This window comes from Eurosta solidaginis, chromosome X, assembly GCF_040869045.1.
Source record: "Eurosta solidaginis isolate ZX-2024a chromosome X, ASM4086904v1, whole genome shotgun sequence".
In the NCBI taxonomy this organism is placed as follows: Eukaryota; Metazoa; Arthropoda; class Insecta; order Diptera; family Tephritidae; genus Eurosta; species Eurosta solidaginis.
The window spans coordinates 162,268,831-162,295,024 of record NC_090324.1 but is presented as its reverse complement, the minus strand read 5'-3'; the positions used below and the strand labels follow the sequence as shown (position 1 = coordinate 162,295,024).

Genomic DNA, 26,194 nt, shown 5'->3' with positions numbered 1-26,194 from the left:
TCGGCATATGTAAACACGTTCACACAAACTGGCGTTTATATCTATATATGCACATCAGCAACAAGTGGTGTTGTATGTATGATATATACGTGAGTTCGTTTTTTGGGGGAAACTCAAATATGAATTTTGAATTTTATAAATTTTTTAGACGCAAGCTAATTGAAAAAAGAAGGGGTTTTTTTTGGTAGGTAACTAGCGGTAGTGACTAGTGTAAATAGCGTAATGAGTATTGAAGTAAATATGTATATAAGTGTATGTGCAAATAAGCATCTGGTGATGATATGTATAGGCGTAAGTACACGGCCTTTCTGTTCGTTGGAACAAACTGGAATATGCACTTTATAAAATTTAGAATTCTTGATTTTTATTAATAAAGAGGGATCTTTTTACAATTTTGAGAAGTTAGTTGAAAGACAAGGGGTAATATCCGAGTGCAAATAGCTTGGATATTTGTTGAACGTTGTCAACCAATAAATATTTGTAAGTGCATACATGTATGAATGACGTGAAAAACCAAAGAGATCAGCCGCCGTCGCTGCTAGCGCAAGCGCAAGCGACGACCGAAAAAAATTGTTGGAAATGAATCACGCTATTTGCAAAATAGCGAACTGGAACTCCGTATATATATATATATATATATATACATATATATATATATATATATATATCTATATAACCGTATATAAAAATAATGGTAAAATATACGGGCTTGGTTTCGGAATATAATTTTCAGGAAAAACTGAGAAATGTAACTTACGTGCGTATCCTCACGGTTCTCATGCTTTTTTGGCGTTGATTTCGTAGTGATGGAGCTTGAAAATTTGAAGCAAACTGGCCTGACCCGGCCAGTGTACGCACAGTATGTTGCGCGCCTTGCTTGACTTTTAAGTGGGGGTATACACACCACTTATGTTATCTATTTAGCTTCTTTTGTCGCAAAACCGCAAACACTGTGTGAAACACTTGAGTTATTTTTAAATTCAACTTGAACTTTCAAATGAATTGAATGAAAACTTTTTTCACAAATTTACTAGTGAGCACACGCGAATGGCAAATTTTCGAATGAAGAACAAGTTAGCTATGGGGCGATAGCGATATCCAAACAGTGGTGTACCTTTTGCGTTGCCACCAACGATGTGATCCTTCTTGCGACCGCGCAAGGGTTAAGTGGGATTAGGAAACTAATATAACGCGAGTACTATGGCGCCCGTCCAATGGTTAGGTAGAATTAGGGGAGTAATGCAGCGCAAATTCTACTTCGGATGGTTTTATATTTAAAATATAACTTACGGTTGTGGATGGATATTTCCTTTTCTTTTTCTTTGGGTTGGATGTGGTGGAGATGATGATGTTAATAATCGGTCGGTAGTTGGTGATCCGATGAAAAATGCTAAATGTAGATGATACTGGTTGATGATATTTGGAAATGATGGATGATTGGTAGATGATTTTCGATGGATCCGGTTGGTTTGTCGATATAAAATGATATCACCAGTAGTAAAACAGCAAGAGAGCGCTTTTGTGTATCGCATTAGTATTTATAAGAAGAAAAAAGATTGATGGAAGGCAACTCCAACAATGTTGACTGGAAGCACTGGATGGCAACTCCAGTCTACTCTATAGCCAGGGTTGTATGAACGCAAGTCATAACTAGTGAGGTGAACGTAAGTCACCGGAAAAGTGATCGCAAGTCACAGATGGATGGTTAGGTGGCCGAAAGTCACTTACAGAACGCATAATGACCTACAGAACGGAATATTATTTAAGTGAGCAACACTCACTTAAACAAAAGATGCCACTTTTTAATTTTGGTAGAAGAAAACATCTGCTAGGCTACATAACCTCAAATATGGGCAAAATCGGTGTTTTTTCCACTTTTAGGTTAGGATGTATCGAAAATCTGAAGCCAAATTTGGATTCAGCACATCATATACCTTCGGAAATATATAGTCTGGTTTCTGGGTCTGAATGTTGGTTAATTTTTGTCGGCCTGTGTTATTAAAAAATAATTGTTCGAAGGGTCGTTGGACCCCCTTTCCATAGAATTTTATCTACCTGTGTCCCAAATTACATCTAAATCCGTGTAGGCGTTCTGGTGTGATTCAGAATATATACATATGAGAGAATATATACATATATAAAATTTCGGGGTTTTTTCCCTTTATTTTTCAATACTCAATCTCTGCCGGCTATTTGCATAGGCAAGAACATATTACCTCCTTTGCTACTTGACGATCTCTTTAAATTCGCTTTTTCCCCCCGCTCGTGATCTCTACAGCTAACAAACCGATAAAAAGCAAATTACGCGCTTTCAAACATATATTAATGTTCCGCTAAACTTTTTTACTTTTTCTAATTGCTCTAGCCTTCAAATTGGGTCCCTCCGTTTGTGACTTTGCCTTTTTGTATACATTAGATACACATACAAAGCACATTGTTAAGAGCAAACATAGGAAATTTTAAAATTGTCCCCGTAGGATATTTTTCAGACTCTTGCAATATATTAAAATCCGTATATATTTTCATCTTTATATTTAATTGGTGGTGCTTATCAGTCCCTTTAACTGTTCTTGGCCTTTGGTATATTTTACTATTTCCTGTTTATTTGATAATTTTTTATTGGCATATAGGGTGTAGTTCTTTTAAAAGTAAATTATCTCTTAGTTCTTCACCAGGTGCTCAGACCAAATTACTGAATTCAACGCTGAATTAAATGAGGCCTATTTGAAGGAATATTTCGAAATATCGTCAGATATTCTGAAAACAAAATTAATCTACACTTGGTCGAAAACAAAGTTGGCTTATGAAAATTTTTTACAATCTTTTTCACGCACTACTGAATTTATTCAACAGGCTGAAGCAACCGTTGCTCGAGCCACGGCCCCTACCCAAGCAACTTCTTTCTCTAATAGTTTGCGTTTACCGCCATGTGACACGGAAATATTCCATGGTGATTACGTCTCTTGGCCATCCTTCAGCGATCTATTCACTGCCATTTACGCCAAGAATTCGGGACTGGAATGCATCGAAAAACTTTACTTCTTGCTTCAGAAAACAAGTGGTGAAGCAAAAGAAATCGTCGCGAAAGCTTCTCTTACCAATTAAGGCTCCGAAATGGCGTGGTCGAATTTGAAAGCAGCCTACGAGAATAAACGCGTCCTGATCAAGAGTCATTCTGACTGAAAGTGGAACAGCGATAAAAGAACTTCAGCAAGGCAGTAATGGATGCTTATCATCCCTACAAATTCACGAGGTCAAGGTAGACATTTGGGATCAAATCGCCCACTTAAAGCAACGCTCGGAATAATCCTATAGTCTTCCACCAAAATCACAAGCACATTTGAGCAATTCCGCGGGCCAAAAGAAAGTACCTCTTGTTACTAAAATTTGAAACTCAAACTGCATATTATGTCCGAAGCAACACCATCCATTTCGATTATGCACCAAATTGTTACCCCCTCCGTGAACCAGGGTCGGATTAAAGGAGGGGCTATAGCCCCGGGCCCCAGCATCGGGAGGGCCCCGCGAGCTCGAATAAATAATACCATATTACGTATTTGCGTACACATAATTTAATTTCAAAATTTATATACAATAGTAATATGGAAAAGAATACACGCACTCGTGAAGAATAAGATAATATAAGCAAGCACGTTCAGAGTTCGGACTATAGTAAGTATATCATGACATATACTCATTGTAATAATAGAACAGAAAATTATATAACGAAACAGAACAAATTCTGTGCCCTTTGCAAGTTCTTAATTGGATTGTAAATGTGAACATGATCGAAGTATTCCCGAATATCTACATCGCTTACAGGATTTTGGTTACGATTCTAATAGCAAACTGCGAATCTGAAAGGTCATTCTCGATTTTAAAAAGAATAAAAAAATATATATCGATCAACTATGTTAGATGAAGGGTTGTCCGCATTGATTAGGTTAAGCATTGAAGTTGATTTACTTCGATCGATTGATTTTGATGATTTGATAAGTGACTTTGCCAGAGCAAAATCAAGAAAAAAAAATTTTAATTGTATAATAATTTATAGTTTATAGTGGCCTATCTGCATACATTTTAATAAGCTTTTTCCGTCTGACTCTGCCCCCCCCCCCCCTCCTCACTTTTTCTTAATCCTTTTATTCACTCCTCCCTCCGTCTTTTTCGCTTCATCTATCTCCATCTTGGTCCCATTCTATCTCTTTCTCCATCTCCTTCTCTCTTTTCTCTTCTCTCAATTCCTTTTCATTATTCTGCATCCCTTATTGCCTCTCCCAGAGGGTGGTATGTATTTTATTCCAGTCCCAATCCCACTCCAAATCTCAGACCCAGTCCTAGTCCTTATCCCAGTCCCAGTCCGCCTCTTGATAATATATTACTCTGTACTAAAGCACTCATCAACAGCTTTCATTTGATATCCATATTGTATAAGCACTGTCTAGGCGTTCACTGGTCCATGTTTTGGCCTATATCTCGAGACCCTAGCCACCCAGGGGTATGAAAATTACCCTCTACTAAAGCACTCATCAACAGCTTTCATTTGTTATCCATATTCTATAAACACATTTTAGGGGTACTCGGGTCCACGTTTCGGCCTATATCTCGAGACCCTGTACGTCGATCGCAACCAAACCTATTTAGTAAGAACCGCTTGAGGTATACGCAATTTGTGTGAAAGTTTGAACAAAATCGACCGACGCATCTCTTCAAACACCGGCGACCAACTAACACACATTTTAGCCTCTCTTTTTATATATATAGATTTTTATTTTTCACACTTCACTATAATATTAAAACGAAATGCAGACTTTCGTTGCTTTTGAAATTCGGCTTAAAAATTACACATGGAACAACTAAAGACTCTCCTGAATTAAAAAAAATGTCATAGTACCTCTAAATCTCGGGCCCCCCTCAGAAACTCCCCCCCCCCCCCCCCACCATTCGCTATACTATTTTTTATTGATAAGCAGGTTGTTTAATTAAACACCAAGCAAATACACGGAAGTATATCCGCACCACCTGAAAATATGAGTGCCACTGCGTATACGTAACATTTTATTATTACGTATAAACAAATTAAAAGAATTGCAATAAAATAATATTGCGACTATAAACTGAGATATAACCTACACTATATTTCAAGTTAGATCAAACTAAATACGGGGTGCAAAACAAATTCAAAATCGGTTCAGTAGTTTAGGAGTCCATTGGCCTCTAACCTCTGACACGTGTTTTTTATATATTAAGATAAAAGGTTAATAAATGAGTAGTCGGTTTTGTGAGGTGTAAGTGCCAATGAGCGATTGCTGAATGTCTCTTTATTCAAATATTGTCAGCTTATTTAAACTAAATTATTCTAAACATATTCTTACATACATATTTACATTTAAGCATACATACTTACATGCATATTTACCTTAAGTATACATACTTACATACCTACATACAACTCGATACAAAATATGTACCTACACATCTGTGTTGAGCTGTGACTTCTGTGGGAAATGCAATGTTTGCAAATTTGCTGGAATGCAAATTTGTTTGGTTGTGTGTTGTAAACACACCTGTATTAAATCGTGTGAATGGTTATGTCAGCAATATTTATCAAATGCATATTTATGTGTTGATGAACATTTAGACTATTTTTGTAACAGGATAGCATATTAGCTGATTTAAATATTTAGCATTAAATTGTTGGCTATTTACACTACATATCCCTTTTTTTTAAGAATATTTATGCATTTGGAGAATGCATGAGCATTCTATTTTTATTTAGTTAAGTATAAATTAGTTCTAATTTGTATTTTGTGTTTGTAGGTTGAACATTTTCTTATTCTACTAATTTAAGTCTATTTTTGTGTATTATTATTATACTCAGTTGAGCAGAGCTCACAGAGTATATTAACTTTGAATGGATAACGGTTGGTTGTACAGGTATAAAGGAATCGAGATAGATACAGACTTCCATATATCAAAACCATCAGTATCGAAAAAAAATTTGATTGAGACATGTCCGTCCGTCCGTCCGTTAACACGATAACTTGAGTAAATTTTGAGGTATCTTGACGAAATTTGGTATGTAGGTTCCTGGGCACTCATCTCAGATCGCTATTTAAAATGAACGATATCGGACTATAACCACGCCCACTTTTTCGATATCGAAAATTTCGAAAAAGTGCGATAATTCATTACCAATGACGGATAAGGCGATGAAACTTGATAGGTGAATTGGACTTATGACGCAGAATAGAAAATTAGTAAAATTTTGGACAATGGGCGTGGCACCGCCCACTTTTAACAGAAGGTAATTTAGAAGTTTTGCAAGCTGTAATTTGGCCGTCGTTGAAGATATCATCAATATATCAAATTTGGCAGGAACGTTACCTGTATTACTATATGTATGCTTTATAAAAATTAGCAAAATCGGAGAACGACCACGCCCACTTTAAAAAAAAAATTTTTTTAAAGTGAAATTTTTACAAAAAATTTAATATCTTTACAGTATATAAGTAAATTATGTCAACATTCAACCCCAGTAATGATAAGGGGCAACAAAATACAAAAACAAAAGAAAATTTCAAAATGGGCGTGGCTCCGCCCTTTTTCATTTGATTAGTCTAGGATACATTTAATGCCATAAGTCGAAAAAATATTTAGGTACCAATCCTTGTGAAATTTGGTAGGCGATTAGATTCTAGGACGATAACTGTTTTCTGTGAAAAAGGGCGAAATCGGTTGAAGCCACGCCCAGTTTTTATACACAGTCGACCGTCTGTCCTTCCGCTCGGCCGTTAACATGATAACTTGAGCAAAAATCGATATATCTTTACTAAACTCAGTTCACATAATTATCTGCACACAATTTGTATTGGTATAAAAATGGCCGAAATCCGACTATGACCACGCCCACTTTTTCGATTTCGGAAATTACGAAAAATGAAAAAAAACCATAATTCTATACCAAATACGAAAAAAGGGATGAAACATGGTAATTTCATTGGTTTATTGACGCAAAATATAACATTAGAAAAAAACTTTGTAAAATGGGTTTGACACCTACCATATTAAACAGAAGAAAATTAAAAAGTTCTGCAGGGCGAAATCGAAAGCCCTTGGAATCATGGCAGGAATACTGTTCATGGTATTACATATATAAATAAATTAGCGGTACCCTACAGATGATGTTCTGGGTCACCCTGGTCCACATTTTGGTCGAAATCTCGAAAACGCTTTCATATATACAACTACCACAACTCCCTTTTAAAATCGTTATTAATACCTTTAATTTGACACCCATATTGTACAAACAAATTATAGAGTCACCCCTGGTCCACCTTTATGGCGATATATCGAAAAGGCGTCCACCTATAGAACCAAGGCCCACTCCCTTTTAAAATACTCACTATCACCTTTCGTTTGATACTCATAATGTACAAACGCATTCTAGAGTTAACAGTGGTCCACCTTTATAACGATATCCCAAAAAGGCGTCCACCTATAGAACTAAGGCCCACTCCCTTTTAAAATACTCATTAACACCTTTCATTTGATACCCATATCGTACAAACAAATTCTAGAGTCACCCCTGGTCCACCTTTATAGCGATATTTCGAAAGGTGTCCACCCATAGAACTAAGGTCCACTCCCTTTTAAAAGCCTCATTACCACCTTTCGTTTGATACCCATATTGTATAGACGCATTCTAGAGTCATCCCTGGTCCATCTTTATAACGATATCTCGAAAAGGCGTACACCTATAAAACTAAGGCCCACTCCCTTTTAAAATACTCATTAACACCTTTCATTTGATACCCATATTGTACAAACAAATCCTAGAGTCACCCCTGGTCCACCTTTATATCGATATTTCGAAAAGGCGTCCACCCATAGAACTAAGACCCACTCCCTTTTAAAATAATCATTAACACCTTTCATTTGATACCCATATCGTACAAACAAATTCTAGAGTCACCCCTGGTCCACCTTTATATCGATATTTCGAAAAGGCGTCCACCCATTGAACTAAGGCCCACTCTCTTTTAAAATAATCATTAACACCTTTCATTTGATACCCATATCGTAAACAAATTTTAAAGTTACCCCTGGTCCACCTTTATGGCGATCTCTCGAAAAGGCGTCCACCTATAGAACTAAGGCCGCTCCCTTTTAAAATACCCATTAACACCTTTCATTTGATACCCATATTGTACAAACGCATTCTAGAGTCACCCCTGGTCCACCTTTATATCGATAATTCGAAAAGGCGTCCAGCCATAGAACTAAGGCCCTCTCCCTTTTAAAATACCCATTAACACCTTTCGTTTGATACCCATATTGTATAAATGCATTCTAGAGTCATCCCTGGTCCACCTTTATGGCGATATCTCGAAAAGGCGATCACCTATAAAACTAAGGCCCACTCCCTTTTAAAATACTCATTAACACCTTTCATTTGATACCCATATCGTACAAACAAATTCTAGAGTCACCCCTGGTCCACCTTTATGGCGATATCTCGAAAAGGCGTCCACCCATAGAACTAAGGCCCACTCCCTTTTAAAACACTTATTAACACCTTTCGTTTGACACCCATATTGTACAAACGCATTCTAGAGTCACCCCTGGTCCACCTTTATAACGATATCCCGAAAAGGCGTCCACCTATAGAGCTAAGGCCCACTCCCTTTTAAAATACTCATTAACACCTTTCGTTTGACACCCATATTGTACAAACGCATTCTAGAGTTACCCCTGGTCCACCTTTATAACGATATCCCGAAAAGGCGTCCACCTATAAAACTAAGGCCTACTCCCTTTTAAAATACTCATTAACACCTTTCGTTTGACACCCATATTGTACAAACGCATTCTAGAGTCATGCCTGGTCCACCTTTATGGCGATATCTCGAAAAGGCGTCCACCTATAAAACTAAGGCCCACTCCCTTTTAAAACACTCATTAACACCTTTCGTTTGACACCCATATTGTACAAACGCATTCTAGAGTCACCCCTGGTCCACCTTTATGGCGATATCTCGAAAAAGCATCCACCTATAGAACTAAGGCCCACTCCCTTTTAAAATACTCATTAACACCTTTCATTTGATATCCATATCGTACAAACAAATTCTAGTGTGACCCCTGGTCCACCTTTATGGCGATATCTCGAAAAGGCGTCCACCTATAGAACTAAGGCCCACTCCCTTTTAAAATACTCATTAACACCTTTCATTTGATACCCATATCGGACAAACAACTTCTAGAGTCACCCCTGGTCCACCTTTATGGCGATATCTCGAAAAACCGTCCGCCTATAGAACTAAAGCCCACTCCCTTTTAAAATACTCATTAACACCTTTCATTTGATACCCATATCGTACAAACAAATTCTAGAGTCACCCCTGGTCCACCTTTATGGCGATATCTCGAAAAGGCGTCCACCTATGGAACTAAGGCCCACGCCCTTTTAAAATATTCATTAACAACTTTCATTTGATACCCATATCGTACAAACAACACATTCCAGGGTTACCCTAGGTTCATTTTCCTACATGGTGATTTTCCCTTATTTTGTATCCATAGCTCTCAACTGAGTATGTAATGTTCGGTTACTCCCGAACTTAGCCTTCCTTACTTGTTTTTTTATTATTTATGATATTGGTATTCTCTATGTTACTGAGAAATTTTTGCTTATCCTCATTTCCTATCCTAGATGGGATTAAAGTGTCATTATTTTTACTATCAATATTTTCTACTTTATAGGGTATTAGAGGTAAATTATTATTTTCATCGATTTTTTCCACCTTATAGGGCCCTTTATATCTACTATTTAACTTATGACCTTCCTCATTTTTTACTAACACTACATCTCCTATATTTATTTCTAATAATGAATATTTTTATCATAACTAATCTTTTGTTTTTCTTTATCCTCTTTTACTAATTTAAAGGCTCTATCCTGTGTTATTTGTAACCTATATTAATTCCTTTATCGTAAGCCTCATAATTGTATAATGGGCTTACCTTATTTTCTTGTAAAAATTCGTAAGACTGGGGTTTTTTTACCAAAGATCAATTCGAATGGACAATAGCTATGGACTGTAGATGCGGTAGTATTGTAACAATATCCAAAATATTTAAGATATTCATCCCAGTCATCTTTGTTAATAGATATGCATGAACGCACATATTCATTGAAATTTCTATGGCTACGTTCAAGAGTGCCTAATGTTTGGTGGTGATACGGCGTAGATGTTTTGTGCTCAATATTGAGAAGCTTACACAGTTCTTCAAACAAGCTATTTTTATATTCAGATCCCATATCCGTTATTATTGTTTTCATACTTCCATAAATTAATATGAAATTTTCGAATATGGCTCTGGCTACAGTTTTTGCATGTTTGCTCTGTATAGGAATTGCAACTAAGTATTTATTCAAATCACATATCAGAGTGACAGCGTATTCATTTCCATTTGGTGACCTGGGTAAAGGTCCAATTATATCTTTTTTTACTGTTTCGAACGCTTTCGGTGGTATTTCAGTCAAACTCATTGGTTCTTTTTAATTTTTATAAATTTTATTGTTATTACAATTAACGCATTTCTTTATATATTTTCTGATATCATTTTTCACATTTTTCCAGTAATATTTTTGTCTTATTTTATTAGTTGTACGATTGATTCCTGGGTGGCCACCATTAACAGGATCATCGTGATATTTTTGAAGAATCTTTTTAATTTTATCATTTTCCGTCACATGCACAACCTCCGGAGTTAATGCAATAGTTAAATTTTTGAGAACTTTTGTACCTATTTCCTTAAATGTGTCTACTCGAGTATAATTAAACAATTTGTCTCCTAAGGACAACTGTATTTTCTTAATTCCTAAATTGCCGGCTTTTTCCATAATCCTGGTAAAGAATTGGCCTAAGTCAATCTTCGCCTCAACAATTTGATTCTTTATATTTATTTTACTACAAATTTTCTTTCCTTCTTTGAAATATAATTTCGGAGGTTCGAAAACGAGCTGGAATAGTCTTTTTACTTGACATTTATTAAGCGCTTCGTATATTATAGGGTTTTCTTTGTGACCTTTCTTCTCTTCATTTCTATTACTATTATTACTGGAATTCTTTTTACTTTGCGATCTTGTCGTGACTTTCATTATTTTACATGCCTGTACTGACATTTCTTTCAAATCATTGATATATATTGGCGACAGAGCGTCTGCCACGTAATTTTCTTTTCCGGCTATGTACTCCACCCCAAAGTCATACTCTTCCAAATCTAACCTGATTCTAGTTAATTTAGATGAAGGGTTATTCATTGAGAATAAATACGTTAAAGGTCGATGATCCGTTTTCACTGTAATATTTCTGCCATAAACATATGGTCTAAAATATATAATTTCCCAAAATATGGCCGCTAATTCTTTTTCGATCGTGGCTTTATTTATTTCGCCTTTTGTAAATCTTGAGGCATAGGCAATCGGTAATTGTTTTCCTTCATATTATTGGCTTAGCACAGCACCGCAAGCATAACCACTTGCGTCGGTTGTAATAAAGAACTCTTTATCAAAATTGGGATATTGTAGGATATTTGGACTAATTAATGCATTTTTTAGGTAGTTAAAAGATTTCTCGCAGTCGTCTGTCCAATTGAAAATTACATTTTTCTTACTAAGTCTTGTTAGAATCCTGGCGGATTCCGCGAAATTTGGTATGAATATTCTATAATAATTACAAAATGCGACAAATCCTTTTGCTTCATCGGCATTTTTTGGAGTTGGGTAATTTTGAATAATTTTAAATTTGCTTGGGTCTGGTAAAATTCCAGTACTTGTGCATTTATGTCCAAGATAAGTGACTTCTTGTCTGAAAAAAAGACATTTGTCCGGATGTAATTTTAAATTATATTTTCTGCATGTGGAGAAGACCTCCCGTAAATTTTAATCGTATGTTTTTCGGAGCATCCTAATACGACTAAATCGTCCATGTATAAGAATGCTTGTGATGGTTTTAGACCTGCGAATGCCAATTTCATCATCCTCTGGAATGACTTTGGAGCTAATTTGAGACCATAGGGCAATCTTTTGAAACGATAAGTACCGTTATCCGCTGTATAGGATGTGATATCTCTTGATTCTGGGCTGAGTTCTATTTGGTGAAATCCTGACATTAAATCTAGGCATGAGAAATATGTTGTTCTTCGCAGTTGATCCAGAATATCATCTATTCTAGGCAAAGGGAATTTATCAGCTGTTAATTTTTTATTTATTTGTCTGAAATCAACAACTAATCTCCACCTTTTTTCTTCCTTGTCCGGAAGGGATTTTTTAGGTACCAATAAAATAGGGCTGCTGTACTCTGAGGTTGATGGTTCAACAATATCATCTTGAATTAATTTATTTACCTGTTTATTTATTTCATTCTTATGTGATTGGGGTAGTCTATAATTATACTCAGTTGAGCAGAGCTCACAGAGTATATTAAGTTTGATTGGATAACGGTTGGTTGTACAGGTATACAGGAATCGAGATAGATATAGACTTCTATATATCAAAATCATCAGGATCGAAAAAAAATTTGATTGAGCCATGTCCGTCCGTCCGTCCGCCCGTTAACACGATAACTTGAGTAAATTTTGACGTATCTTGATGAAATTTGGTATGTAGGTTCCTGAGCACTCATCTCAGATCGCTATTTAAAATGAACGATAGCGGACTATAACCACGCCTACTTTTTCGATATCGAAAATTTCGAAAAACCGAAAAAGTGCGATAATTCATTACCAAAGACAGATAAAGCGATGAAACTTGGTAGGTGAGTTGAACTTATGACGCAGAATAGAAAATTAGTAAATTTTTGGACAAAGGGCGTGGCACCGCCCACTTTTAAAAGAGGGTAATTTAAAAATTTTGCAAGCTGTAATTTGGCAGTCGTTGAAGATATCATGATGAAATTTGGCACGAACGCTACTCCTATTATTATATGTACGCTTAGTAAAATTAGCAAAATCGGAGAAGGACCACGCCCACTTTAAAAAAAAATTTTATTAAAGTAAAATTTTAACAAAAAATTTAATATCTTTACAGTATATAAGTAAATTATGTCAAAATTCAACTCCAGTAATGATATGGTGCAACAAAATACAAAAATAAAAGAAATTTTCAAAATGGGCGTGGCTCCGCCCAGTTTTTATTCACAGTCCTCAGTCTGTCCTTCCGCATGGCCGCTAACACGATAACTTGAGCAAAAATCGACATATCTTTACTGAACTTAGTTCACGTACTTATCTAAACTCACTTTATCTTGGTATAAAAAATGAACGAAATCCGACTATCACCACTTTTTCGATATCGAAAATTACGAAAAATGAAAAAAATGCCATAATTCTATACCAAATACGAAAAAAGGGATGAAACTTGGTAATTGGATTGGTTTATTGACGCGAAATATAACTTTAGAAAAAACTTTGTAAAATGGTTGTGACACCTACCATATTAAGTAGAAGAAAGTGAAAAAGTTCTGCAGGGCGAAATAAAAAACCCTTGAAATCTTGGCAGGTATTACATATATAAATAAATTAGCGGTATCCAACAGATGATGTTCTGGGTCACCCGGGTCCACATTTTGGTCGATATCTGGAAAACGCCTTCACATATATAACTACCACCACTCCCTTTTAAAACTCTCATTAATACCTTTAATTTGATACCAATATCTTACAAACACATTCTAGAGTCACCCCTAGTCCACCTTTTTGGCGATATCTCGAAAAGGCGTCCACCTATAGAACTAAGCCCCACTCCCTTAATATACTCATTAACACCCTTCATTTGATACCCACATCGTACAAACATATTCTAGAGTCATCCCTGGTCCACCTTTATGGCAATATCTCGAAAAAGCGACCACCTATAGAACGAAGGCCCACTCCCTTTTAAAAATACTCATTAACACCTTTCATTTGATACCCATTACGTACAAACAAAGTCTAGAATCACCCCTGGTCCACCTTTATGGCGATATTTCGAAACGGCTTCCACCTATAGAACTAAGGCCCACTCCCTTTTAAAATACTCTTTAACACCTTTCGTTTGATACCCATATTGTACAAACGCATTCTAGAGTCACCCCTGTTCCACCTTTATGGCGATATCTCTAAAAGGCGACCACCTATACAACTACCACCACTCCCTTTTAAAACCCGCATTAATACCTTTAATTTGATACCCATATCGTACAAACACATTCTAGAGTCACCCCTGGTCCACCTTTATGGCGATATTTCGAAACGGCTTCCACCTATAGAACTAAGGCCCACTCCCTTTTAAAATACTCATTAACACCTTTCGTTTGATACCCATATTGTACAAACGTATTCTAGAGTCACCCCTGGTCCATCTTTATGGCGATATCTCGAAACGGCGTCCACCTATGGAACTAAGGATTACTCCCTTTTAAAATACTCATTAACACCTTTCATTTGATACCCATATCCTGCAAACAAATTCTAGAGTCAACCCTGATCCACCTTTATGGCGATATCCCTAAATGGCGTCCACCTATAGAACTATGGCCACTCCCTCATAAAATACTCTTTAATGCCTTTCATTTGATGCATATGTCATACAAACACATTCCAGGGTTTCCCTCGGTTCATTTTCCTACATGGTTATTTTCCCTTATGTTGTCACCATAGCTCTCAACTGAGTATGTAATGTTCGGTTACACCGGAACTTAACCTTCCTTACGTTTTTAATATACACAGGGGTGTTATCTTTCAGATGCGACTATTGTTTGTAAAAGTTGTTAGTCGTGATTGGTTCTGTTTCTAATGAGAATATATCAGCGAATTCTGAGCATAATGTGTTGAGTGATTTACTAGCGAATGGTGGGAAATTTCTATTCAATCTTTCCAACTTTTCTTTATTATTAGCTTTAAAGTGAGCAGTATTTTCAATTATTACGTAATCCTCTAAACTTTCTGTTTTGATGTCATAATCTTGAATGATTGCATGTTTATCTGTTGTATTTATTATTCTTATTAAAGTGATTTGAGTTTACTATCGTCTTGGATACAAAAATGCCATCAGTCAATTCTAGATGAGGTACTAATAGTTCCTTATTGTGACTATTGATATGGACCTGTCTAATTACATCGGCTCTTGCGGGTATTGTAATGCTATTAACTGTTGGTTTATTTGTTATTTGTATAACTATATCTTCTGGGTAAACGTATGGTCGTAGTAAAAATGCAATTATATTTTTTAATGAAGTCGAGTCCCAAAATTCCATCACATGGGATTGGGAAGTTGTCTTCTACTTTGTGAAATGTCTGTCCTATTAAAAGACTATCATCTGTTAGATCTGCTTTTACTGTTCCAAATGTGCTTGTTATGCCTCGGCCAATACCTTTTAAATCTCTGATTTGTGAGTTATTTATTGTGACATTACTGTCAATTTGACCCTTCTTTATTATTGAGATATCCGCTCCTGTATCTATCAGGAACGTTGAAGTTGACTTATTTAGAGTATTATTGGAAGATATGTAGCTGTTCAGATGCAAATTGAATGTATATACTTTATTACCGTTAGAATTTACTGTTGGAGTGGAGTTTGCTGGTTTTCTTGTTGGTTTATATTACGGAGATTGCTCGTGTTACTCTGATTGGATGATCTTGACTGACCTCCAAAATTACGTCTTTGGAAATTATTATTTTGTCTATTACTATTGTTGTTATTATATCTGTTAGTATTACCATAATATCTTCGGTTTTGGTTACCTCGATAATTATTATTTTGTTAGCTTCTTCAGAAGTTACCTCGGTAATTACCTTGTGAGCGCGTCAGGCGTAACACTGTATTTGGGTTACCCGTGACTTCAGTACAGCTATTCGTGAATTTTGAAATAGCCTCATTCATAGATGTGAACGTTCCTGCTTGCATTATCAGTTTAACTCTTTTGTTAGCCGAGTTCTTACACATGGCCTTTACAGGTGATTGTGTGGCATATTTGGTTGCCACATCAGGTGCAAGACCGTCAGATATGTAAGCACCCTCCAACGATTTTGTTAATTTTTCGATTTCGGCAGTGTACGGGTTAGCTGTTTTACTGCGCTGTTGGCGTTTAGGAGTTTTGCCGTCAAAACTTCTACAGAGTCACCTTTAATTGCTGAACTCAACTTTTGCCTTATAGCTAGTATTGAATTTTCCGTGCTCAAAAGGTTTCTAGCTGTTCCCTTGAGTTTAGTTTTTATCATGGAGACTGCAATGGTCTCGTGAGTAGCCTTAATTTGTTCTAGGGTATCTAGTGCGTCTAAGAAGCTATGTAAGTTCTCATGTTTACCATCAAACTCAGGTAGAAATGACGAAGCCGTTTTTAAACAGTTTTATTTATGTTGACTTGACAAGCAGGCTGCATGCACGGCCGTAGTGAACGAATTTTGTAATTAAAATTTAAGTAACTTCCCGATAAGCTATTCGCATTTGTGGTCCGATTTGGCTCATATTTGGAACACATAATACATGCAAGAACAGAAATCAATCTGTGAAAAAAATCGCCGCTAGGTGGCGCGTGGATCGAGATATTCACAAAAATCGTATTTGTGGTCCGATTTGGCTCATATTTGGAATACATAATACATGCAAGAATAGAAATCGATCTGTGAAATAAATCGCCGCTAGGTGGCGCATGGATCGAGATATTCACAAAAATCGTATTTGTGGCCCGATTTGGCTCATATTTGGAACACATAATACATGTAAGAACAGAAATCGACCTGTGAAAAGTCGCCGCTAGGTGGCGCATGGATCGAGATATTCACAAAAATCGTATTTGTGGTCCGATTTGGCTCATATTTGGAACACATAATACATGCAAGAATAAAAAGCGAATTATGAAAAAAAATCGCCGCTAGGTGGCGCAAGGATCGGGATATTCACAAAAATCGTATTTGTGATCCGATTTGGCTCATGCTTGGAACAAATAATACATACATGAATAGAAAGCGAACTATCAAAAAAAAATCGCCGCTAGGTGGCGCAAGATCGAGATATTCACAAAAATCGTATTTGTGATCCGATTTGGCTCATATTTGGAACACATAATACATACAAGAATAGAAAGCGACCTATGAAAAAACGCCGCTAGGTGGCGCAAGGATAGATATATTCACAAAAATCCTATTTGTGGTCTGATTTGGCACATATTTGGTACACATAATACACACAAGAATAGAAAGCGACATATGATGTCCGATTTGGCTCATATTTGGAATAAATATTACATACAGTCCGGTAGAAGTGACATCAAAATATTTTGCAGTCGAAGCAGGGACAAGCATACGTAGCGCAGAGTCGAGTAAAGTCTTTGGAAGGATTATGTATTGAGGACTTAGATTGTAACAAATTGTCAGGAAAGAGTCCTTGTAATAATGAGTCACTAAATGAACTAAATAGAATGAGAAAAAATTGGCAATTAAATAAAGGCTAAAAACTTGAAAATAAAATAATTAAAAAAAAATTTTTTTAGTTAAACGGTTTTATTGAAAACAATACTTACATGAAGTAATAATAATACGAAAAGCTACAAAATAATTAGGTAGGTCCTAGGTACTAGTAATCACACTCCTTATCAATCTATGGCGTTGATCAGACAATTAAATAAAAGCGTTGGACGCGTCATATTTCTATTGATAGTCATAAGTAAAACCAACTGAACCTTAATCTGGTTATGCTACGCCTAACATTTTTAGGAATTTCACGCGCACAACGTTTTTATTTAATTGTCTGATCAACGCCATAGATTGATAAGGAGTGTGATGACTAGTACCTAGGACCTACCTAATTATTTTGTAGCTTTTCGTATTATTATTACTTCATGTAAGTATTGTTTTCAATAAAACCGTTTAACTTAAAAACTTTTTTAAAATTATTTTATTAAGAATTCTACTGTCGTTTGTGCCATTTTGTCTTTTCTTGTTTGGTAGTTTGGTGTCTCTATTAAAATTTCTTTTTGTTCCTGTTCTTCTTCTTCTTTTTGTTCTACTTCTGGTTGCTCTTCTACATCGGAGGCTGACTCCAGAAGGAATGTGCTAAAGTCTATTTCTATTTCCTTCTTGAAACTCGTTGGTACTATTAATTCTATATCATATCTTGCCAGTGAGGACACCAATTTGTCTCTAATGCTGGGAAAAATTTGATATGCTTGGTCTTTTCGATTGCCGTCTAGTTTACCATTTAACTGTTGAATTGTTTTTCCTATTTTGTTAAATGCCTCAACTATTATCTTAAGATGCTTTACTACTGTTTCTGCCTTTACTTTTGTATTTTTATTAATACATTATTAATACATTAGTAAGATTTTTCTCCTATCGTTTTTTCTTATATGAGTAATTTAGCGATATCTTCCCATTTGCCCATTGGGGATGGCAGTTAGAATTTATTATGGGTTGAGTAGAGTTTCAGAAACAAACTGATGCAACTAACTACGCAGGTGATTAGAAGCATGATCTTAATAGTATATAGTGCCCCAGTATGGTCTACTACTTGGACTGAGTTTACAACGTTCGCCGTTGGTTTTTCTATTTTTGATTCCTGGCCTCCCATCGTAAAAAAAAATATGAAGACAAACAAATTTTTATTTTTTCTTTCTTTTATTAAAAATTTTTTTTTTTTCAATATTTTAATCTGTTCTTCCCATAAATTTGACTTCGTACCTATATAATTTTTCAGGTGTTGTTGCTGGTGGGTTTCTTACATTCCATATTGTTGGCTCTCCCGGCATATCAATAAGTTTCCATTTTTTCAACCATACTAGAGTTTTTTCCTCATCTACAACTTAAATTTCATTTTTAAGGTCCTCAAGTGTGCCTTTTACATAATTTTTAATTTTCCTTGGTCTTTCCATAATTTTAAAGTCAATAGTTATCCAAAATATTATTTTTTTTTTAACACCCTAAGGTTTACATTGCTTGATTCTGTTTTTTATTTTTATAATTATTTTTCCTAATCCCTTAGCTCAATAATTAGTAAAAGTAAAAAGTTTTTATAGCAGAAATTTTAATTTTTGCTTGTCAATAGGCAGCCGTTCGGTTGCCCGAATATTTTCCTGCTTAAAAATAATGTCTAAATTATCAAACTGACTTCAGAATTAAGCTAATTATACTTATACTTATTATGCTGCCACCTTATCACCGTTGGACATTTCTGGCTGGTTGTTTATTCGAAGTATGTTGGTATTCGAAGGGTACAGAAGTGGGTGCCAAGTGGGTGTATTTGTTTTTCAACTGCCACAATTTTCATGTGGTCTTCATCGTTGGTGCCCAAATTTAATTCCTCGAAAACATCATTGCAAAATCGAAAATTGGATTTGGAAAAATACGTTCTATGCTTTCTCTTTTTCTTTTACAAGGCTTATGCTGTAATCAGCCAGTAAAATCCTTGCAAGCTATGAAATTAGGCTGAAAATTCAGCCAGTAGAATCTCCTGGCAGGATCGCCATATAAAAAGTTAATAAATGAGTAGTCGGTTTTGTGAGGTGCAAGTGTCAATGAGCGATTGCTGAATGTCTCTTTATACAAATATTTTCAGCTTATTTATATTAAATTATTCTAAACATATTCTTACATACATATTTACTTATTTTGTCCAAAGCTGGCTTCAGGTCAAATTGAGTAAACACAATATGTTTACGTATTACTACCAATATATTTCGGCTAGTCTTCCAGTAACCGTCATCAGGGCGTAACTATTGACAAAATCAAAACAAAATAAAATAAAACATTGACAATTGCACATATTAAAAATTATAAAATTGAACAAAATATATGTACATACATTACATTTATTTACACGTCTGCTCAGTCTGACGTGGAGCTGTGTACTGTCTTGTTGGAAAGTAACATCAAAACCAAAATCAAAAATCCGAAAACCCAGTAATTTTTGACCTGAAGCCAGCTTTAGACAAAATAAGTAATTAATTAAGAGGTCGCCAAAATCACAATTATACATATTTACATTTAAGCATACATACTTACACGCATATTTACCTTAAGCATACATACTTGCATACCTACATACAACTCGATACAAAATATATACCTACACATTTGTGTTGAGCTGTGACTTCTGTGGGAAATGCAATGTTTGCAAGTTTGCTTGAATGCAAATTTGTTTGGTTGTGTGTTGTACACACACGTGTATTAAATCGTGTGAATGGCTATGTCAGCAATAATTATCAAATGCATATTTATGTGTTGATGAACATTTAGACTATTTTTGTAAGAGGGTAGCATATTAGCTGATTTAAATATTTAGCATTAAATTGTTGGCTGTTTACACTACAATATAAGTACAAAGGAAAAAATATTTGCGCGAATAAATTATAAAAATAATTATAACAGTTTTAATTTATTTAAAAAAAATGATCATATTTTGCTCCCCTTAAGTGGGCCCCATACTCATTTTAGTCCCGAGCCTCGTAAATCTTTAATCCGCCCTGCCGTGAACGATATGTTCGTGGCACTTAATAAGCTTAACTGATTTATGAATTGCCTTATGAAAGGTCACTCAATTAAATACTGCAAGATTCAATATTCTTGCACTACGTGCAAAAAAAGACACCACACTCTACTTCAAACGCGCAAAAGTATAAAAAAGCTGCAGCTGGAAATACATCGCAAGCATTCCAAAAAAATATACAGTCCACCGCTTCGAACACAAATTTGCCTTTAGCTGGGAATACTCCGAACCATTTACTTCTGAGCGTCTGCAAAACCTTCTTAAGCTACCATTCCCTAAAACCACCTTTATATTTTCAGGCTTTCTTCGAAAAGTTGCTCCTTTATTTTGGGCTCACCCAGTGACCCAAACCTGTTCATAGAAGCCACGGCTTTCGTACGAAAACAAATTACGGGTAACAACAAATTATTGACTACTCTCCAAAGTACCATTTGCAAGTTTTTAGGTGCATTTCGGCCCATCGTGTTTCGGAAATTTTATCGCAACGAAAATAGCTTATTAAAAAATCCTTCATTGCATGACGAATATGGCAATGTCATTAAGAAGTACCTTGACTTGGGACATATGAAGCGAGTGGATGCTCCAAATTTCAAACATTCGCCTAGTCACTTATACCTCCCACATTACGCGGTGGGGGCTGTACAAAGAGATTTGCAAGATATAATCGAAACAGCTGTGACCTTGTCCGTCCTGCTGTCACGTTGTTTAAACTTTTCCCACATTATTAAATAAATTGATTTTTTTCATGATCTACTTAAAAAATTTTCATTTGACTTTAAAATTTTCATGTATACCCTGTCCGACTCAAAATTGTCTGCTAAAAACTTTGGCGATAACAGTTTTTTGAAAAAAAAAAATTTTTTTTGGTTTTGAGGAGTGTTTTTTTTTTAAGGGTTTCTTCAGAAACGTGCAAAAGTGTTGCCGATGAAAACGAATTTGTCTCATAGTTCCTATACCACTTCGAATTATGCGATAAAAACGTTGGCATTAACAGTTTTTAAAAAAAAATTTTTTTTTTTTGTTTTTGGGACTTGTTTTGGTCGAAATCGATTTTTTTATTTTCAAGGCTCCAAATCATTTTTTATGTATATATTTTCGTTAGACCCACCAATAAGTATACCAAAATGATCAGGGGAGGAGCTAAGTCCATTTAGCCATGCCCGTCCGTCCGTCTGTCCGTTTGTTTGAACGCAAACTAGTCCCTCAATTTTTGAGATATGATGAAATTTGGTAAACAGGCATATTTTGATGGGGGATTTGACATTTGTCGGAATCGACCGGATCGGACCACTATAGCATATACCTCCCATACAATCGATTGTTCAATAAGAGGGTTTTCGCCATTTCTGCCCCATTTCTGCCTCATTTTAACAGCTAGCAACATCAAATTTCACCACAAGTTTACGTATTGGGTAGAGCTTTTTGTCTTAAAAAATCATCAAGATCGGTCATATTTATAATAAATATCCCATACAACCGACTGTTCAGGTAAGAGGATTTTCATCATTTTTGTCGAAATCGATTTTTACTCCGATCTTGATGATTTTTTCAGACAACAATCTATGCCCAATACGTAAGCTTGTGGTAAAATTTTTTTTTTTTAAACTGTTAATGCCAACGTTTTTATTGCATAATTTTAAATAGGATAGGAACTATGAGGCAATTTCTTTTTCCTCGGCAACACTTTCGCACGTTTCTGAAGAAACCCTTAAAAAAAATGGCGAAAAAATAAATTTTTTCACCAAAACACTCCTCAAAATCCCAAAAAACTGTTATCGCCAAAGTTTTTAGCGGACAATTTTGAGTCGGACAGGGTATTCACGAAAATTTTAAAATCAAATGAAAATTTTTTAAGTAGGTCATGAAAAAAACCTTAAAAATCAAAGAAAAAAAGTCAAATAACTCAAATTTTGCAGGCTCGAAAATTATTTTTTTGGATATGCTTAGTAGAACTTTTTTTCCTGAGCCTAAAACCTATCGAAAAATCGATGGCGCGATATGGGTTAACTTTCGTCCATGCAAATCAACCCAGCTTAATGTACATGCATAGCATTCGCTAGCGTTATTTAACTTCGGGAGTACATTTATAGGTATGTATGGATGTATGGATGTATATATGTATTTTCATTTTATATCAGCTTGACATAACTATTTATGTACATATTTATGTGTATACATAACATACTTATGTATGTTAATGCAACATAAATCGTTAAGAATACATACTGTTAAAGCCAAACGCCTTCAACAGTTGGGAATCACTTGTATAAATTCGTTTACAGCTGTTCACCACAAAGCTGCACTCCTGGTGGAAGTCTACCGGTGGTTCTGTTTCGAAGTTAAGGTTCGTAAGCTCTGTCCTCAACAGCAAAGTCGTAGTCTTTATCTTTGACGGCAGCAAGTGAGACAGCGTTTTACAGCAGCAAATGACAAGGTAATATTTACTTTAATCAGAATTTTTTGATTATATAAACATAATAACCTATTCCTTAAGTAAATCTGTATATCTTCACTCGCATATATCTCGTATCGTATGTTCGGCCGGGGTGCGTCTGATCCTGGAGGTAGGTGGGCGCACCGGGGTCGATCTCAGTGGGAATAAGCGGGTTGGAATAAAATAAGAGAATACGAGATTTCTCGTTATAATATATGATTTATTGGGTAAATGTAAAAATAGCAAAGGTTACAATATTACCTGAATAAACGCAAACAATTACGGCAGAGATCGCTGGCGGCAGATGTGAACGCGTTGGCTGTTAGAATCCAAGAGGCCGGTTGTATAGCAAGCTACAACCGTTGACCCGCAAAATCCTCCGTTTTGGAGGGGAAAGGCACCCACACATCAACCCCGACATGCATATGCATGAGTGCTGACAAAAAGAACACATACACGTGCATGAACATGCATGCACATGCATGTGGCGGTGATGGTGTGGGTGGTTATAAATTAAGTCGAGTATCGAGTATCGATTTGCAGAGTTGCATTTGGGGGGATTGCAATCAGATGCGGAAAAGTTAGGCATCCTGCCTAAATATGCCCCGGCCCCCTTGCGATAGGCAACATCGTTTTCCGCCAATGACCTCCGCTGAAACGAGAAAAATGAATATAAGACTTACACACTAAACTTAATCTATATGAGAAGTTCGCCAGCTTCGCGGGTGGCCGGGAATCCTTCCCGACTTGCTCAGCATGCCACCTAAGCTAGGATGAAAAGTTAACGGTTATGAACAGATATAAGTGAATATTTCTTGCCATTGAATTATACATAATACTTAAATATAGAAATTCAGAACGTAATATATCTATAGTCGATGGCCAGTAAGGCTGGACGAAGAGGCCGAGGTCTCCGTTCCAGAATGGCACCATTTTTTGTTATTCTTTGTTTTTTTTGTTCCGGATGGAGAGGCCGAGGTCTCCGTTCCAGATTTGCAGTTTTTTGTTTGGACGAAGAGGCAGAGGTCTTCGTTCCAGACTCGAGGGTTTTGAGGTTTTTCTGGGCGGGACGAAGAGGCCGAGGTCTCCGTTCCAGCGTCTAACGTGTCGTATAGCTCTCAAGACAACTGTGGCATTTTATGGATGTACCGGGGCGAGCGGCCGTGAGGTTGGTTGGGTGAAGCGGAGGTGTTTTATTACAAAACGTATGTTAGGCTAGATAACTTAAGTGCATACGCGAAGCATATTATTAAATACAATCTTTACCAAGCAGAGATGCGTTATTTACGTTCACCTGACATAAATTTGCAGATTGGCGATGCGTTCTCCGCGACGCGTTCTATCTGCGCGTACCATTATGCTAAATGTACCATGCAACTCTGTCGTGTATTTCTTGGTTAGCTGACAGCTGGTATGGTGAATTTGTAGTGTGCGAGTATATATATACATATATGTATTTGCTTGCCCTTAAAAAAAAACTAGGTCACTGGGGCAGTAGCACACTAGGCCGGTAGAAACAGTTGACTTTTTCCCATTTCGGGATTTTGTCGTGTCGGGATTGTTTTATTTCGGGACCCGGATTGTTTTTGTACCGAGCCCTTATAATGACTGTTTGTGATGTTTGTTGTTGAAAAACAACAAGTCCTGCCCCCCAGCCAGAAAACAGTGCCCAAAAAACGGAAAGGGTAAAAAAAACAACAAAAAAAATTTCTTTGTAAAAAAAAAATGTTAAATTTTTTGTGCAAGGAGAGGTTTGTTTTGATTTTGTTTTCCTTTTTTTGAATTCCTTTGTTGTGTATGCCTGGTTGGTACTGCATGAGATGCCCACATGAGTGAAAAATAGAAAAAACACGTCAGTCCCGATTGTGATGTTTTGCGGTTTTCGGTACTGATTTTGTATATTTAGTGTTCGGTATCTGCCCTTAGTCTGACAGCACTAATGAGGCTGGCGTTTTTATGTTGCGGGTTGCCATCCATTTGTTTTCCCATAACAGGATTTTTCCAGAATACATTAATGTAGAATTGTGGTGGATGAATTATCCTCACCACATTGTTATTTGGAAAAGGATTTTCAGGCTGGTAAAACGTAAGTATGACAAATTCCTAACGGATTTTAGTAATTTTTTTTTTTTAATTGGTTTTCTCTTTTCCTTTCAGTTTCTCGAGAATGCAGTCCATTACGATAAATTTGGAGCGTGATGATGCGGGGGCCCTTCAATTGGTTGCCGAAATCCGTTATCTGGAGCGGCGGAGGGGATCCTACGAGTGCTATGTGCCGGACGAGATTCTGCAGCAGGAGGTGGTAGGGGCGTTGAGGGGCATCGCTCCTGAAGTGCTACAAGTTCAGCGGAAGCCCATTATTGTGTGGGCGCGTGGAAGGGCCACCGCCCGGTACGCCCAATTTTATTGGGGGTGTGCGGGTCAGTTGTGGGTGCAGCGGACAGCCCAGAGTCCAACGTCGCAAGGGTCTTATCACTGCCGGGTGTGTCAGAGGACGCTTGGATCGTTTGTGTGCCTCGTTGCTCATCTGAATGGGCATATGAAGTTTTTTCCATATCGATGTTGGGAATGCCCAAAAAAATATACGTCGTCCGCGGCACTTTCGGCGCATCGAAAGCGGATGCACCGATCATAAGTGCTGAAATATTAAAAAAAAACATGAATTATCTTTTCCTGACTTTTCCTGTAATCTCCATCAATAAACTTGAATTCGCCTACCAAAAAAATTTATTTGATATATTTAGTTGGCAAAGGTTTGTGCGCTGGAAGGTGGTATCCTTGTGTTGTCTCTCTTTGGCAAAAAAGTCCCTGAGCTCTTATAAAGACGCAGACAAGAAACGCACCATTGGGTGGCCGAGTTGGCTAACATGACAACTCTGCCGTTTCTCGTTTTCTTGTATGTATCATACATACATACCTACGTTGGTTGAACATTCCAGTATAGAGAATGAAGCAAAAACAATGAATCGAAAGATTTATTTTACCGTTTTTGCTTCAATTCATGTGAAATTTACGCGTTGCTGGACAAAAGGGTAAGTAGTAAAACATTTTTGCAATAATTTTATTTCAATAAATATTTTTTTTATGTTATTTCAGATTTTTAATGCATTTTCTTTTATTTTTCAGGTGACTGGTGATGGAGATCCAGGAGAGCTGATGGGTTTGATGTGTCGTTCCCTTTTTTTATTTTCTAGGTTACCGGCATCAAAAAAGGTGTGCTCCAACTGCGGCG

At 36.4% G+C, this 26,194-nt stretch overlaps 1 protein-coding gene across 10 annotated transcripts in view; it reads right to left on the bottom strand.

The window, feature by feature from the left end:
• LOC137235424 (uncharacterized) overlaps positions 1-26,194 on the bottom strand; it is a 993,733-nt gene that overhangs the window by 391,291 nt on the left and 576,248 nt on the right. The window contains exons 3-4 of one of the 10 annotated variants that reach the window (XR_010947893.1): positions 19,845-19,964; positions 17,810-19,755 (exon numbers count right to left, since the gene is read on the bottom strand). The exons of 8 other annotated variants lie outside the window; for them this stretch is intronic. The gene's annotated coding sequence lies outside the window, so the exon portion shown is untranslated. Of the gene's footprint in view, positions 1-17,809; positions 19,965-26,194 lie in introns of those variants that run through there. One more of the 10 variants, XR_010947892.1, reaches the window with a different exon arrangement.